Source organism: Lissotriton vulgaris, chromosome 7 (assembly GCF_964263255.1).
Source record: "Lissotriton vulgaris chromosome 7, aLisVul1.2, whole genome shotgun sequence".
In the NCBI taxonomy this organism is placed as follows: Eukaryota; Metazoa; Chordata; class Amphibia; order Caudata; family Salamandridae; genus Lissotriton; species Lissotriton vulgaris.
Window position 1 is genome coordinate 88,044,378 of NC_141695.1, and position 15,403 is coordinate 88,059,780.

Here is a 15,403-nt window from a genome sequence, read left to right on the forward strand (position 1 = left end):
ATTCAAGTATGGTCAAACACTTTTTAGATTCAACAACATATCAGTAAATAATGCAAAATAGCAAGCTTGTATCACCCAATGCTTGTGTTCCTTTTTAGGTCTCGCTACGCAGTGCGTAAGCACTGCTTAGAAGGACCTCTTGAAATCGCTCAGGACTTTACTTGAAACTCGTGCATGTTTTGCACAGCTTCCTATCAGTGCTCGTGCATGTATGGCGATTCCCTTGCGGGAGCCAGCAGCAGCGGCATCTGTTAGCAATTATCGGGCCTGCGCTGCTGGCTCCCATAAAGGAAACGCAGTATATGCACGACTTTAACTTTCGCTGCCACAAGGCCGAAATGCTTGTTTTGAGTTGTGGAGTCACGACTAAAAGCGTGCATTTACAATTGCACACAGCTTGATTTGGCCAATGCTGCCATCTAGTGCCGAAATTAATGAAATAGCACTAGCAAAACGCGCACATTGAAAAGGGTAAATGAGTGTTTTTTTGTTTCTCTTTCTTTATGCCAGGTTGTGTGCTTCCTCTCAGGATCGGGCTTCTCATTCTCACTGAAAGCTTCGAGTCATTCCCGATAGAGTAATACATTACCTCTACGTACCTCGTTCTCGACCCAGTCATCACTAATGAGGTATCCCACAAGACCGGAAACAAAACAGGAAATGCTTTTAGGCTCCACCCCCCCCCCCCCTCCTGCCAGGTGCTATATTACACCCAACCACTAGAAGCACATCCTGTTTTGTTTCCTGTCGGTGGTTTACTTGATTGGAGACGCTTGGGTGAGTGCCGGGCACTTACCTGCTTCGCTTGTCCAGTGGCTTCCTCCTCTGCTGGGCTTTGGGGGCTCCCGTGGACCGTCGTGGGATGCTGTGGAGTTGGGCTGCTGGGCTTCCCTGTCTACTCCTGGGCTCGGGAGGCCTATGTTGCGGGGCTACGTGGGTCTCCCTGTTCTTGCTGCCCAGTTTTCCTGCTGCAGGGTGTCCGGGTCGGTGTGGATGTTGCAGTCCTCCGTTTCCGCGGGATCCCGGTCCTTCTGTGCCTCCTGGAGCGGTTGTGCCGATCCTGCTGTAGCTGGAGGTGATGGTTGGAGGTTGCTCCCTTAGCGCTTGGCCGTGTCTTGGGCGCACTGTGGTTACGTTTCCTCCCCCTGGGGCGTTCATGGCTCTCTTCTTCCTCTGGCCTGCTTGTGCTTGTGCTGGCTCTGCCACCGTGGGAGCGAGCTCGTACTGCCGGGCTTCGTCTCTCCCATTCCCGGTATCACTCTCCTCGCTGCGGGACATGGGATGTCTGTGATCGTGCCACGGCCCCCATGTGGGCTGCATGCTGCCTCCTGTGCTCCTGCGGCTGCGGAGATGTGGGCAGTTCTCGTCCGGGCTGCAGCCAGGCGGTTTCTGTTTTTGGCATCACCGGAAGCCACCTGTGGTTTTCGGCACAGGCCCGCCTTTCCATCGGACGCCTAGGTGAGCTCAGGCACGCCTGTTGCTGGGCGCTCTTCCTGCGGCGGGATTCCTTGTCGGCCCGCGCTTGCTGTTGGCCGCGGGTTCCCTTTTGGGTGCCTCCCCCTTCCATTCTCAAGGTTTTCTGGATTCACTGACTGACTGCTGGCCGGGCCGGCGCGCTTGGCCGTTGCCTGGTTCGTTTTGCCGGTTTCGGACCCCCACCCCCCTCTCTGGTCCGGTGTTTGGAACATTTTCGATGCCTTCCTCATTGGTGATACGTGGCTGAGCTGCATATTCCTCGTCACGGCTTGTGTGTTGATGCCATGGCCCTGTTCGGTGTACCTGCGAGGAGCTTTTGAGCAAGGTATGTCCTTATTCGATGTGCTGCCATGTCGCTGATGACGGATGACGAGGTCACTTACCTTCGTATGGGCTGCGTGGTTTGTTTGCTAGCAGGCTGATTTCGCTCAGTTTGGAGAGCGTTAGACTGAAGATCTACGGGTTCCTGGTTCATTCCCGGGTTCTGGCGCAGTTTGTACTTTTGATCCTGGCTGGGGGCTCTGCGGCAGCGATGGGACTCCTGGAGCTGCGGGGGTGAGTGCTGGCCTGTGATAGAGGTACATGTGTTTCCAGCGCTACCCCGCAGGGGTCTTCATTTCAGGCATTTATCTTACCGAGAGGATGTTTTCTTCTCCTATGCCGTGGGGACTCGGCTTCTCCTCTGTTGCTGACCAGTGTGGATGTTGGTCGGATTTCTCTCCTTATCCTGGATGGCGCTGTCTGGTTGATGGCGGCCGTGAATGGTGGTCCCTCTTTTGCTGCTGTCTTGTTCCTCGGATTTTCCTCATCTCTGTTGTTTCTGTTGGGTCTTCTCCTGCTGCTTCTGTGCTTCAGGGTTCCTCTGTTGCTGCCCGTCGGACCCTGTTGCTGCGGGATTGGAAGACGGTCGCGGCTCATCTTTCCATGGCCTTCGGGTTGCCTTTTTACTGATGCCCGTATGTTTGGTGGCTCTCTTGAGGTTGTGCTGCTTTGGGTCTGCTCATGCATTCCTTGTCTTTCGTCTTCTTCCGTCCCATGGGAGTTCCTCCTTCTCCAGTGCCGGGTCGTTCCGCCGACCTTCCGGGTTTCGGCTGTCTTCCTTCAGGAGTCGGCGTGGCCTGGGCCGGTCTTGTCCGCTGCAGTTTCAGGAGGGATCCCTGCAGGGTGCTGGGTCTGGCCTGCTTTGGTGGGAGACTTCGCCTAGTTTTTCCTGCTTGGCGTTTGCCGACTTCCGTCATGTGGGTGCTTGATGCTTTGTCTTGGGGTTCCGTATCGGGTTCCTGTCCCCCCCCTCCCCTCCGGGATGGTGGTGTCCCCGTCTCCTCGGGAAACCTCCCGCCGTCTGGCCGTGCTGCAGGGTGTTCGTCTTTTGGTCAGCGAGCATGCGGTTGACCCTGTGCCTCAGAGGGTTCTGGGGATAGGTGTCAGCTGCATCCTCTGCCTTCGGTGTCTGGACTTGTTTGTGTCGCAGATCCCGTTCATGATGGGGTCTCTGCTGAGTGTGATTCCATGGATCCAGTCCGGTGGGTGTTCTCCTCTCTCGTTCTCCGGGACGTTTTCTTCACGTTCGCATGGCTGTGGGGGTTCGGGGATTCCTACGCTTCTGCCTGGAGGGTAGGCTCTGGCACTTCTGCGTTTTTCCTTTTGGTCTGCCCCCCCGCCCCCCTGGGTGTTTGCCACGTTGGTGGCTCCCTTGGGGGCGCATCTTCATCTCCTGGGAGTGTCCGTGTTCCCCTGTCTGGACGTCTGGATGTTCCAGGCCCCGTCTCTGGAGGTCTTGTCCTGCCACCTTCTCTTGACCGTGTCTACGCTCCGGGATCATGGATTATTGCTTCACTTGCCGTGGTGTCATCTTGTGCCTGCCGCCCGGTGGTCCTTTCTCGGGGTCGTGTTCGCCTCTGTGCTGGTCAAGGTGTTTCTGCAGGACTCCCGGATTTTAAGTTTCCAGTCGATGTTGCGGATGTAGTTGTCCCTTGCTACGGCTCCCCTCCTTCAGTGGCTGGAGGTTCGGGGTCATGTCGCTGCTTCTGTCTTCCCCGTCCCCTGGGCCGGGTTTCATCTGCGTTCTCTGCTGTGGCATTTTCAGCGGTGGGTCCCTTTTTCCTGTCTTGGCCTGTGCTGTTCCTGTGGCTGTGTCGCTGGCCATTGTAGCTGCTCTCCAATGGTGGCTGTATTCCTCCCTCCTTTCCGAGGGGTTGTGTGTCCATTGCCTCCACCTCTGGTTTGTCCGCATTTGCCAGCGCTTCCAGCTGGGGTGCGGCTTTGGATCATTGGCCGGTGCAGGCCCGTTGGCTTCCATCGGATTCCCAAAGGTCGTCCGGTGGCGGGGGCTCTCTACCATGGAGGGGGCGCTTCGCTTCTTCCGTCTTCATCTGTGGGGTTGCCGTGTTCTGGTGAGTTCGGACGACTGGGTGGCGGTGGCCTTCATCTTTCACCTGGGCGGGTCCGCGGTTCCTCCCAGCATCTAGCGGCCTGCTCCTATCGGATTGGGTGGAGCAACTTCTTCTGGCCCTCTCTGCTCAGCATATTCGGGGTGTGGACGCCATGGTGGCGGACTTCTTGAGTCGGTGGTTTTCCTTCGTCTCTGTCCCTCTGTCTGGCTCCCCGGTCTCTTTATTTTTCAGTTGCTTTGCCTGAGGTTCGAGGCTCCGGATCTGGTCCTGTTTGCCTCCTGGTCCGCTGCCCTGGTTCCCCTGTTCTGCTCCGGGACCCCAGGGCGGGGCGCCTGGGGAGGTGGTTGCCTTGTTTCTCCGGTGGCCTCCTTGGCTTCTTTATGCCTTTCCTCTGATTCCCACCTTCTTGCTGCGGGTTCAGCAGGGGGGGTGCTCTGGTGGTGGCTGTTCTCCCGCACTGGCCGAGGGGATCTTGGTTTCCTCTGTTGATGGGTCTGGCTGTGGGTCCTCCTTGGATTCTGCCCCACTGCCCCATTCCTCTGGGGTCCCCGTCTCATTGGCTTCTTATTCCTAGCGCTGGCCTTTTTTTCTGGAGTGTGTTCCTCTCTTGTTCTTTCTCCTACTTCTTGGGGTACTTACAGCCTTGCGTTGTACTTCCCCGTTTATGCTTCTTCTTTGGCTCTGGTCCGTGCCTTGTCTGTTTCAGTCGCTGGGTTTGCGGAGGTTTCGATCCTCTGGCTCCCTCTTGGTGCCCTTCGGTTTGGCTGGTCGGGTGTGGTTGCCTCCCGTCTTCCTTTGGGTCGCTGGTTTGCGGCCGTCTTCGCTCTGGCCTTTCTCGGTGCTGGTTTGCCTTGTCCTGCTGGGGTTCGGGCGCGTTCCACTCGGGGCGTGTCTGCCTCATCGGCTGTTTTTCGTGGTTTCTCTTGGTGATGTCTGTTGGGCTGTCTCTTGGGCCTCGGAATCCACTTTTGTGGGTCTCTGCCGATTGCATTGTGCCCTTTCTGACTGGACTGTTTTTGGTCGTGGGGTGTTGCAGGCTGTGGGGGTTGCCCCCTCGCTCTGTGTCTATGTATTTGTACGCTTTCACTTACTGCACTCCTTTGTGTCTGGTCTGTGTTTGCTGTGTTGGGTGTGCCAAAGGCCTTCTTGGGCGTTGCTTTGGTATGCCTCATTAGTGATGACTGGGTCGAGGACGAGGGACGTAGAGGTAATGCTATGATTTCTTTCGGTAATCCCCATTACTCTTAGTCTTACTCGTCCTCGACCCAGTAATACATACCACCCTCCCTCCCTGTCCAGGCCTTTGTTGCTTGGTGAGTCAGGATGTACTTCTAGTGGTTGGGTGTACTATAGCACCTGGCAGGAGGGGGGGTTGAGCCTAAAAGCGTTTCCTGTTTTGTTTCCTGTCTTGTGGGATACCTCATTAGTGATGACTGGGTCGAGGACGAGTAGGACTAAGAGTAATTGGGATTACCGAAAGTAATCATAGCATCACAGGCGCCCGGTGAATTTTAATTTTGGAAGTGGTGGTGTGTAAATTCCTACCTGCATGCACAAAGCATGTTTTAAAGGGATGGGTATGACGACTGACATGGCATATCATTTTGAAGTTGGAATCGTATTGATTAGCGTTTGTGACTATACATCCTAAGGTGGGTATTCCCACCTTGAAAACAAAAGTCAACAGTTAATCGCACTTCTTACACTCAACCCCGCCCCCTTGACGTCCCGTCCCATGTCTAATGAATCTGTTTTTAGCCCGCATCACCGGTATCTTGCCCTACAGCAAGTAGGGCTCTCTTTCCCTTATTTTAAAGCAAGGCTCGAACTCTCATTGGGCATGTACGCCACCTATTGCCATTCAAGTATGTTAGCGCTAGAGTCCATAGTTAGGTGAGTTTCTGTGCGCTCCTCTGTAAGTCGTCGTCGGCTATCTTTTTGTGGCCTGAAAGATTCCACCATCTCTGGGTCCAGTGCGCAAAGGGTGACGCTGTATCTTTGTCCTCAGGGACAGTATCCCTTGTTTTGTGTCTGAAAGAAAACGCAAAGTTCTTTTTCCAGCGTTTGGATGTGAAGCGTCCATATACCGTCCACTGCAATTCTTGTGATAAGAGATTTCTGGACATCCATCTATTTTCCTCTCAATTTCCTGAGTTTTAATTAACAGGACCAAAAGTTACCCAATTTCGACATGTCCACGAAATATGAAGTGAACCAAGCACCCCACCTTCTTACTTACACACACACACACAAACACACACACACACACACTCTTTCTCCAAAATAGATTACGTTTGGTGTAATCACATATATATAACTGCTCGGATGTATTATACCGTTTGTATAGGGTGTAGTGTAGCATCTCTCTTCCTGTATGTGATGGGTAAAGTTGTTGGTTCTCGTATGTCCTCCCATTGTTTGTGGTTGCCAGTAGTATTGAGATCCTTAGTTTCTCCCACTGATTTTGATATGCATATGACTTGCACATGCATTAATAAGTACACGTGCCTTTGATACAAGGTGCTTGGCGGGGATGAGTGTTTCATCTGAAGAGCTGAGCCCAGGGTTTGCGTGGCTCAGAGCCGAAGTACTAGCTAAGCCCGAAAAGCACGGGGTATGAATTCAAAGGTCCCCTGCATTGACACTGGCTCCCAATGGCTGCCCCCTTTCCAAAAGAAAAATGCTGGCCATTCATTCAAAGTTTTAAAAATCGGCAAAGGCCCAGGGTTGAATTGGGATCAAAAATAGTCCCGGGCAAACCCTTAAACACTATGGTTCAGTGTTTTTAAGCTGTATGGACAAGTGGAGGGGGCTCTCTAAAAGAGGAGTGGCCAAAAAGTGTAACTGATTTATTTCCAAAAAGTACTGTTTATGTAATTTAAGATGTTTAAACACGTGAACCAAAGCCCTGTGCCCAACCAGTATTTGTAGAGCTGGCTGTGGGTTTTGTGTTATTGCAGTCCGATAGTGTTCCCAAGTTCACCATTACAAGGTGAGCAGAAAATTAAGAACACTATCAACTAGTCAAGTTGCAATTGGAGAGGGAGCAGTAATCTATGCTCCGTTTAACCCTTCTGTCAGGGAATCAAAGTCCCAGCACAAAAACATGTTACCAAAAAGCCTCTGAATATTCATCCCCTGAGAGCAGACGCGACACTTGTGAGTGCAGTTAACATAAATATAACACTGCCAGTATGGGGGACTGAACCGAACCAGGACATTTTTATGACCATCATCATGCAGCAAGTGCATTAACCTACTGGGCTGCCAGTATAGCTGTAAAGACCCCTCAAGCACATGTTGAATTTTAACATTTGTTTCCGTAGCCTCACTGAGGTAAGTACAACCGTTGCCAGCACGCATCCTTGCGCATGGATAGGTGCACACTGGTGAACCCCATCTAAACATCAGCGAGGAGATACCAGCACCTTCAGCCTATAGCTGTAGGGAGAGAGCACACCTCTTCTGGGTGCCGCTTGCAGAGCTCTCCAATTTTCCTGGCCAGCGCATGAATAGCTCATCTAGTATAGATTTATACTTTGCATTCTGGTACATGTAGCCCTCATTGCATGCTGGGATCAGCAGGGCCACTAATCTTTTAAGGCAGAGATAAGAACAATTGTTACTTACCTGTAAACAGTTGGTTCTCCAGTATTGCTGTCTTTCATAGATTCACATGCTTGAATATTCCCCGTCGTCGAAGTGGGAGTCCCACGGTAAATAAAATAGCAATAAAATACTAATAACATATGTATGTAAAAACATAACACATAAAATACACACTAGAAAAGGTAGTAAATACCCAGACATAATTCCTACATAGGAATACATGGTAGAGAGAAAAAAAACTTGTAACATATTCCTGTCATTATGTTAGTCCAAACTACAGCCAATCAGGCGCCAGCATCCCTCCAGAACCTTCTCCTCAGAGCTCAGTCCCTCAGATTTTCGTAGCACGAGAGTGACAAAAAGAGTCTATGAGGAGAAGCAAGCCTCTGAGGGGAGGTGGGTGGGTCACATGTGAATCTATGAATGACCTGTTTACAGGTAAGTAACAATTGTTCTTCTCCAGTATAGGGTGTCTTTCATAGATTCACATGCTTGAATAGAATAGTGAGCAGTAGTAGCCGATCAAGGCTCGAATAGCCATGCAACAGCATGGAAGAAACTCAATTAGACCATCATATAGTCATGCAAGTAATAACAGTAATCATATAAAACCATAATGGAGGAGGGAAGACAGAGGCTCACCTTAGTTAAAAAGATTTCGAAGCACCGCCTGCCCCACTGCTGTATCTGCTTCGTTGATGGCATCCAGGCAGTAGTGCTTCGTGAACGTGTGCCTTCTGGACCACGTGGCCGCTCTGCAGATCTGATGAAGCGGCACACCGGCAAACAGGGCAGTAGAGGATGACATCGCCCTGGTGGAATGAGCCCTCACTGAAGACTGAAGAGGTTTGCCAGCTTTCTGATGGCAGAAGGCAATGGCTGAAGAAATCCCACGTGCAATAGTTGGCTTGGTAACAGGACGCCCCTTGCTCATGCGTCCATAGGCAATGAACAGTTGATCGGACCTGCGAAAGGGGGCCGTCCTGTTGATGTAAAATGTAACGGTACAAAAGGGGGTGGTGATGGACGGAGCATCTGAATTAATCAAACACTCACACCAAGTCAAAAGATCTGGGTTTAATCCATCACCGTTCTTTAGCTCACTCTGCCACCCCAGTTCAGACATGGCCATGTCCATCACCACTCCCTTTTGTACCGATGTAAAATTTAAGGCATCTTTTAATGTCCAAGGAATGTAAGCGTTGCTCTGCCGGAGATTGAGGATCGGCAAAGACGTTTTTTAAGAAAACAGGTTAATTAATATGGAAATCTGTGGGCACCTTAGGCAAAAAGGTTGGAATGGTGCGAAGCACTACACAGTCCGATTTGAATTGGAGAAAAGGAGGCTTAATGGTGAAGACTTGAATATCACTCACGGGAAGTGATGAGGTCAGAGCAAGGAGAAGGGCTACCTTCCAGGTTAGAAACTTTAAGTCCGCCTTGTGGATAGGTTCGAATGGTACCTTCATTAGTTGAGCCAAGACGACAGTGAGGTGCCAGGTAGGAGGAGGACGCCGAATAGGTGGGAACTTCCAGAACAGTCCTTTGAAAAATTGACGAATGACTCTGGAAGATCAGAGCTAGGAGGAGCCATCCTGACGGAAACGAGAAATTGCAGCCAAGAAAACTCTCAAAGTAGAATGGGAAAACCCTGATTGAGCAAGTTGCCAAAAGAACAGGAGCAGCTGAGCAGGAGTGGAATGAATAGGATGAATATTAGCAGCTGCGCATCAATGACAGAACCTCTTCCACTTGAGCTTGTAGGTCTTAACTGCAAACGGAGCTCTGGCCTGAGCGAGAATGTCTCTGCAGTCTGGCGAAATATTCAAATGGGCAAATTCAAGGTGCTCAGATTCCAGGCTGATAATTTCAGAGAGGAGGGGTTCGGATGGCAAATCTGACCCTTGTCCATCATGAGGAGATCCTCTCGAGGATGAAGTAGGATGGGCTCGCACTGGGATAGAAGAAGCAGCTCCGAGAACCACGCCTGTCGGGGCCATCTGGGGGCGGTGAGGAGAATGTGGCAAGGCTGTCTCCACATCTTCCACAACACGCGAGGCACCAGCGGAATCGGAGGAAAAGCGTAGGCGAATAGATCGCACCAGTTCATCAAAAGGGCATTCCCGCACGATCAGTGGTGGGGATGCCAACTTGCGTAAGATGGGCATTTCCGGTTCTCCGGGGTGGCAAAGAGATCCAAAGATGGATGACCCCACCGTCGAAAGACTAAGTCGAGAGTTGGTTGATGTAACTCCCACTCGTGGGTCGACAACGTGGATCTGCTTAGGGAATCCGCCAGGATGTTGGAGATGCCTGGTAGATGAACTGCGGTCAGGGTAACCTGGTGACGTAATGCCCAATTCCCAGCTCGACTGAGCCAGCCGAGATAAGAGTGGAGATTTGGTTCCGCCCTGATGTTGACATAGTGCATACTGGTTGTATTGTCCGTCTGAATAAGCACCGATTCCCCCTGGTTTAGAGAAAGGAACTACTTGAGTGCCAGAAAAATGGCCATAAACTCCAGCCTGTTGATGTGCCAAGAGCGTTGAAGCAGACTCCACTTGCCTTTTTTAGACAGCCCTTGAAGGTGTGCACCCCATCCTTCTAAGGAGGCGTCCGTTGTCAGAGTGAGTTCTGGAGTGGTGGAAAGGAAAGAAGTCCGTGCTGCAAGGTTGGATGGCTGCACCCACCACTTGAGAGCCGCCCTCATGCGAGCGGTTACACTGACTAGGTCGTTGAAGGAACCGGTGACCTGACGGCACTGTTCGTCCAATTCCTCCTGAATGGGGCGAGTCCATAGCCTGCAGTTTGGGATCAGCAAAATGCATGATGATGCCATCCCCAGAAATGACTTTAAGATCCGGACTGAAATGGACTGTTTTACACGAATAAGAGATACTAAGCAGAGAATCTTTAGTTGACGCTCTTGAGACACGAATGCCTTGGCAAGTGTTGTGTCCAAAGTGGCTCCTAGAAAATTTCTGCAGGGAACTGGGTTTACCTGGGACTTTTCGGCATTGATTGAAAGGCCGAGGGAGCGAAACACGTCCTGACAAAGTCGAGTGTCCCGAAGTAGCTGGTTGCGTGACTGTGATTTGAGGAGGCAGTCGTCCAGGTATGGAAAAATGTGGACGCCCTGGAGACGCAGGTAAGCCACCACTGGAGCTAATACTTTCGTGAAGACACGAGGGGCGGAGCGTAGGTCGAAAGGCAGCACCCTGAACTGGACGTCTCTCCGTCCCACCCGAAAGCGCAAGTACTTCCGATGGCGTGGAAGAATTGGGACATGGAAGTAAGCGTCCTGGAGGTCGATGGTGGTCATGAAGTCGTCCATGGAGAGAAGACGCAAGATCTCTACGAGTGTAAGCATGCGGAAGGATTGGCATTTGAGGTACTTGTTGAGTGCTCGCAAATCCAGGATCGGCTGCCAGTCTCCTGTCTTCTTGAGTATAAGGAAAAAATGGGAATAGAATCCATTCCCCCTTTGAGACTTGAGAGCAACTTCAACAGCACCTTTTGGGATCATAAGACGAACTAGATGGAAAAGCTCCTTGAGGTGGGCCGGAGGCGGGCCAGATGGCGGAGTGGGAGGAGGAATATTGACGAACTCCAGAGCATGGCCCTTTGCTACAATGTTCAGAACCCAACGGTCCGAGGTGATTGAGGACCATTGAGAAGAGAACAGGGAGATTTGACGTCCAACTTTTGGGGGGAAAGGCAAGTCATTGTCGTTTGGGAGTGGATCCTCTATAAGAAGACTGCTGACGGAAGAAGGATTTCGAAGACTGCTGACGGGAGGACTGCTGTTGGTGGGAGGAATTTCGTTGATTACCCTGGTGGTAGGAGCGATATTGAGGGTTTCCTCCGCGAAAAGTAGAAGATGTGCCGTGTTCGCATGCACCACGAAAAGGCTGCTTACGGAACTGTAAAGTTCCTAAAGAACGAGCAGTTTTTGCTGTCTTGATTGTTTGCAGTGCCTCCTCGACATGTGCACCAAAAAGCGACTCGCCGTCATACGGCATATCCAGGATCTTCGCCTGTACCTCCTCGCGAAAAGAGGTGGAACGTAACCAACCTTGCCTTTGCAAAACAGCTGCCCCAGCAAGCTGACGGAAGCCAGTACAAGCAATATCAACTGCACAGTCAATAATCTCCTCCGATGTTCTCGCTCCTTCTTGAAGAATTTTCAAGGGTTCCGCCTTGGAGGGTTCCAGGACGAGGGCCAAGGGCAGACATGTCTGACTACATCTGGCAGTCGTAGCGCCCTAAAAAGGCAAAAGCATTCGCCCCTTTCACCGTAGTAGAGGCCATCGTTGAAAATATGCGTCCAATAACGTCAAGGAGACGACCTTCCCGATCAGGAGGAGCTGTAATGGGAGAAGTCGGGTTCCAGGAACGACGCTGAGCAGCCTGCGTGACCACCGAATCTGGCTTTGGCTGCGCAATCAGGCACGCTGGAGATCCAAAGGGCGCGTTATATATTCTACTCAAGGTGAGGCATTTGTGCCGGTATGGAATTTGGCGTTTGCAATAATTTCACCCCTTCACTCCAGATAAAATCGATGATGGGAACCGTATGGATTTGTTTAAACGGTTGATTTTTGAAATCGTAGAGAAAACAGTCCTCCTCTCTCTGGACTCTTGGCAGCTTAAAGCGTTGAGCCGCTCTAGTCATCAGTTGCTGGAAACTTGCAATGTCCACCGGAGGAGAATCCCCTTGCGTTACCGGAGGGGGGGATGGCGTCTGAATTTGGTAGCCGTCCCACTCAGCCATGTGACTGGCGTCATCATCATCATTATCATCATGAACTTCACCCTCCTCACGTTCTGGAGGAACGTCATCATCGTCATCAGCATACACTGTAGTGTGTATTTGAACTGACGTCTGAACCTGAGGAGAATGCGTTGGTGGTTGTGGTAGTGGAGCAGTAGCAGGAGCCGCAACAGACACAGGAGCTGTAGGTACTGGCAAACCCTGTGGAGATGGTGGGAAACGCCGGTTGTAATCCTCCAAAATATGCTGGAGATTGCAGATGAGCGACAGTGGCAATGTCGCAGTTGGAACCTGCACAGAACGTCCCTCTGTCTGAAAATACTGTTCTTCATCGTCCTCACCATAGTCCAGGCATTTGATAACTAAATCAGAAGGACTGCTTGCCACCCTGAAGGAATCATCTACATCGTCGTCAGAACCAGAGTCCTGCTCGGAACTCGTGGCAAACAAGGAAGAGGGAGGCTGTGGATCACTCGGGATGGACAATTGGTCAACAAGCATTTTGCGACGTTGGTGCAGTGGGTCGACGGTGGATGAACCAGATCCGGAGGAAGAAAGCGGCACCAGAGGCAAAGAAGCAAAAGAAGATGCAATCGTCGACGGAGCAGATGACAATGATGGCATAGGCGTCGACTGAGTCGTAGCCGAAAGATCTGCCGTCGACGGTGCCGCCGTCGACGAAGTTGTAGTCGATTAAGCCGGTGTCGACGGTGAGGTTCTGTGCGATCCGAACCTGTGTTTTCGGCATCGTGGTACCGAGACGATTTTGGTGCTGAAGAACCGTAAATGGTCCATTTAGCATAGTACAGTGTTTTCGCTGTGCTACTGGCACGGATGCACTATGAAGTAGGGCATTCTGTTGTAAACCCACGGCATCCATTTTGTATACGGCCTCCATTTTGTCGCTTGCCCTCACGCAGTCAATGACCGAGCGATAACCCTGCCTGAATCACCTTGCGAGGGACACGTAGGCCCTAATGTGAGAACACAGATGCCGCGTGACTCGGCAGGAAACTGCCCTTTTCCCAGGGGCCAGCCTCACCATACTGGTTCTTTGTGTTCGTTCTGCCTGCTTATAAGTGTATGACTGTAAGCAGATGCCGTGCCCGTTTATGACCCACAAACACCCCCTATCTTACTTTACCATCTTCTCCTTCGTATTCAGCTTTCTCCCCTCTGGCCTTTTACTAGGGGGAGGCAACACTTTTTACAATAAGGTGGACCGATACATGTATAGAAAACTGTCATGAAGTCGTGATCGAACACCGGGTGCATATAAATGATTATTGTTGGTACACTGTTTATTGGTCGCATGGGATACTGAACGGGGCATGTGAAATATTCGAACTATGTTGCCTGAAGGTATATTTTTTGTATATAAGGAGCGACCCACTTTGGACAAATCGAACAGTCTCCTAGATTCTGCCTTGTGTGTATCTATGATATCTGTGTCCCTGCAGTGAATAAACTTTGGTCTCTGACGCCGCCACCGAGAAGCCCGAGTCTCTGTTTATTTGTGCACCGAAACAGGTGGAACTCAGGGGTCATTTAGGGTGTTGCTTCCCTGACACCTCTGGACTCCAAAAGTCCAGAACCTCAATTTGGCGCCCAACGTCGGGCGACGTCATCCGGAACCGGTCCAAAGCCTGAAGATTTCGAGGAGCTTCGTGTGAAGATTCCGGAGGGAGGATCCCCGCTTCATCGATCCCTGCATGTCGTAAAAGTGGCCCAACGATCTCTTCCACGAGGGTTCCCGTTTTCAGACGGCTACGAAGGACCGCTGCCCTGACTGTCGCCCTGTCTTGGACCCGAGGTGCAGACCTTAGTACGGCGAGACGTAGACGGGTTCTCCTTGGTGGCGTCTTCGACATTTCAGTTACGTATTTAGTGGGTCGCACCCAGTAAGGTTGCTCTTGGTTGCTTTGGTAAGGATTTGTCATTGGTTGCTCTTGTTCGGACAGTCCTTTTGTTGCTTTTGGTAAAGATTATCATCCTGGTTGCTTTTGGATAATCTACAGTCTTTTGGTAAGCCTTGGCATTTGTATTTATTTATTTAGAAGTTACTCGTAGTTTATAGGCAGAATGCCGAGACGTAGTAACTGTTTTCTGTTCTGGATTAGTTGCAACAAGGATTCCCGATTGAAGGACTCGTGTCCAATACCTCCAGTTGGAACTCCGACATATGAGCTCTATTCGAAGCATGGGGTGGGTCCTGTTACGTATAATGAGGTATGGGTTCGTTACACAAAGAAAGATGGTGTCCTTAGATGGCCACCACATGGTAGTTTTGAGAAGGAAATTTTAGATAACCTCGAGGTAAAACTGTTCAAGAAGAAAGCCCGGCCGGCAATGTTCAATTCCTTTCGGATTTGGCGTAAAGAGGCCAAGCAGAAAGAAATCCGACAGAATAAAAAGGAACAAAGAGAGAAGGGAGAGAAGGACGAGAAACTTGGTCTGACGTTAGTGAATGCTGCTCGAGAACTGCATATTAATAAGGAGAAGGCAGCTGAAGAGGTAGCCACTAGACAGCGTAATATGGAAATCGATAGGTGCTACCCTGTCTTGCCATCATGTCCTAGTAAGCTAATGGAGGATCCCGAAAAAGATCCCCTGTTGTCTTATTTGTTGAAATCTCCACCCCCGTATGCGCAAGGAACTATAGTGCCACAGTTACCGCCTGTTGCTCAGCCTGCTGTTGCCCAGCCTGTAGTTGCTCCCCCACTTCCTGTTCCAGCTCCTATTCCTCCAGTTGTTAATGTTCCTCCGGCACCCCCTCTACCTAGGTTGCCTACTTTGCCTTTGCCTGTTACTCCTCAGCCTATTTTTCCTACTGCTCCTGTATTAGCGGCATCATCTGCCTCATTTTTGTCTCTCGTATACACTCTTTCTCCTCTTTCTGTTCGTCGGCGAATAACCGACTCTGTTTCTAATATCTTGATTCCTATTTTCGGGTCTCTAAGTAAGACCCCCGTTTCTGATCCTATGCAGAGACGTAGTTTGTTGCCTGGTCCTCAGGAACGGTCAGTATTAGATTCAACGGCTCTTAGGTGGGTTTCAAGGACAGCGAAATATGATGCACAAAGAGTGTTGGAAACATTCCTGCAATGGAACGAGCCAACACAGCGATATGTCTTTGATGTTATGTGTTCCC

The 15,403-nt window shown here is 50.9% G+C and overlaps 1 protein-coding gene across 1 annotated transcript in view; it reads right to left on the minus strand.

Moving 5' to 3' along the window:
- The window catches only part of LOC147700858 (uncharacterized), a 642,530-nt gene that overhangs the window by 289,877 nt on the left and 337,250 nt on the right, over nucleotides 1–15,403 (minus strand). The gene's annotated exons all lie outside the window — the stretch shown is intronic.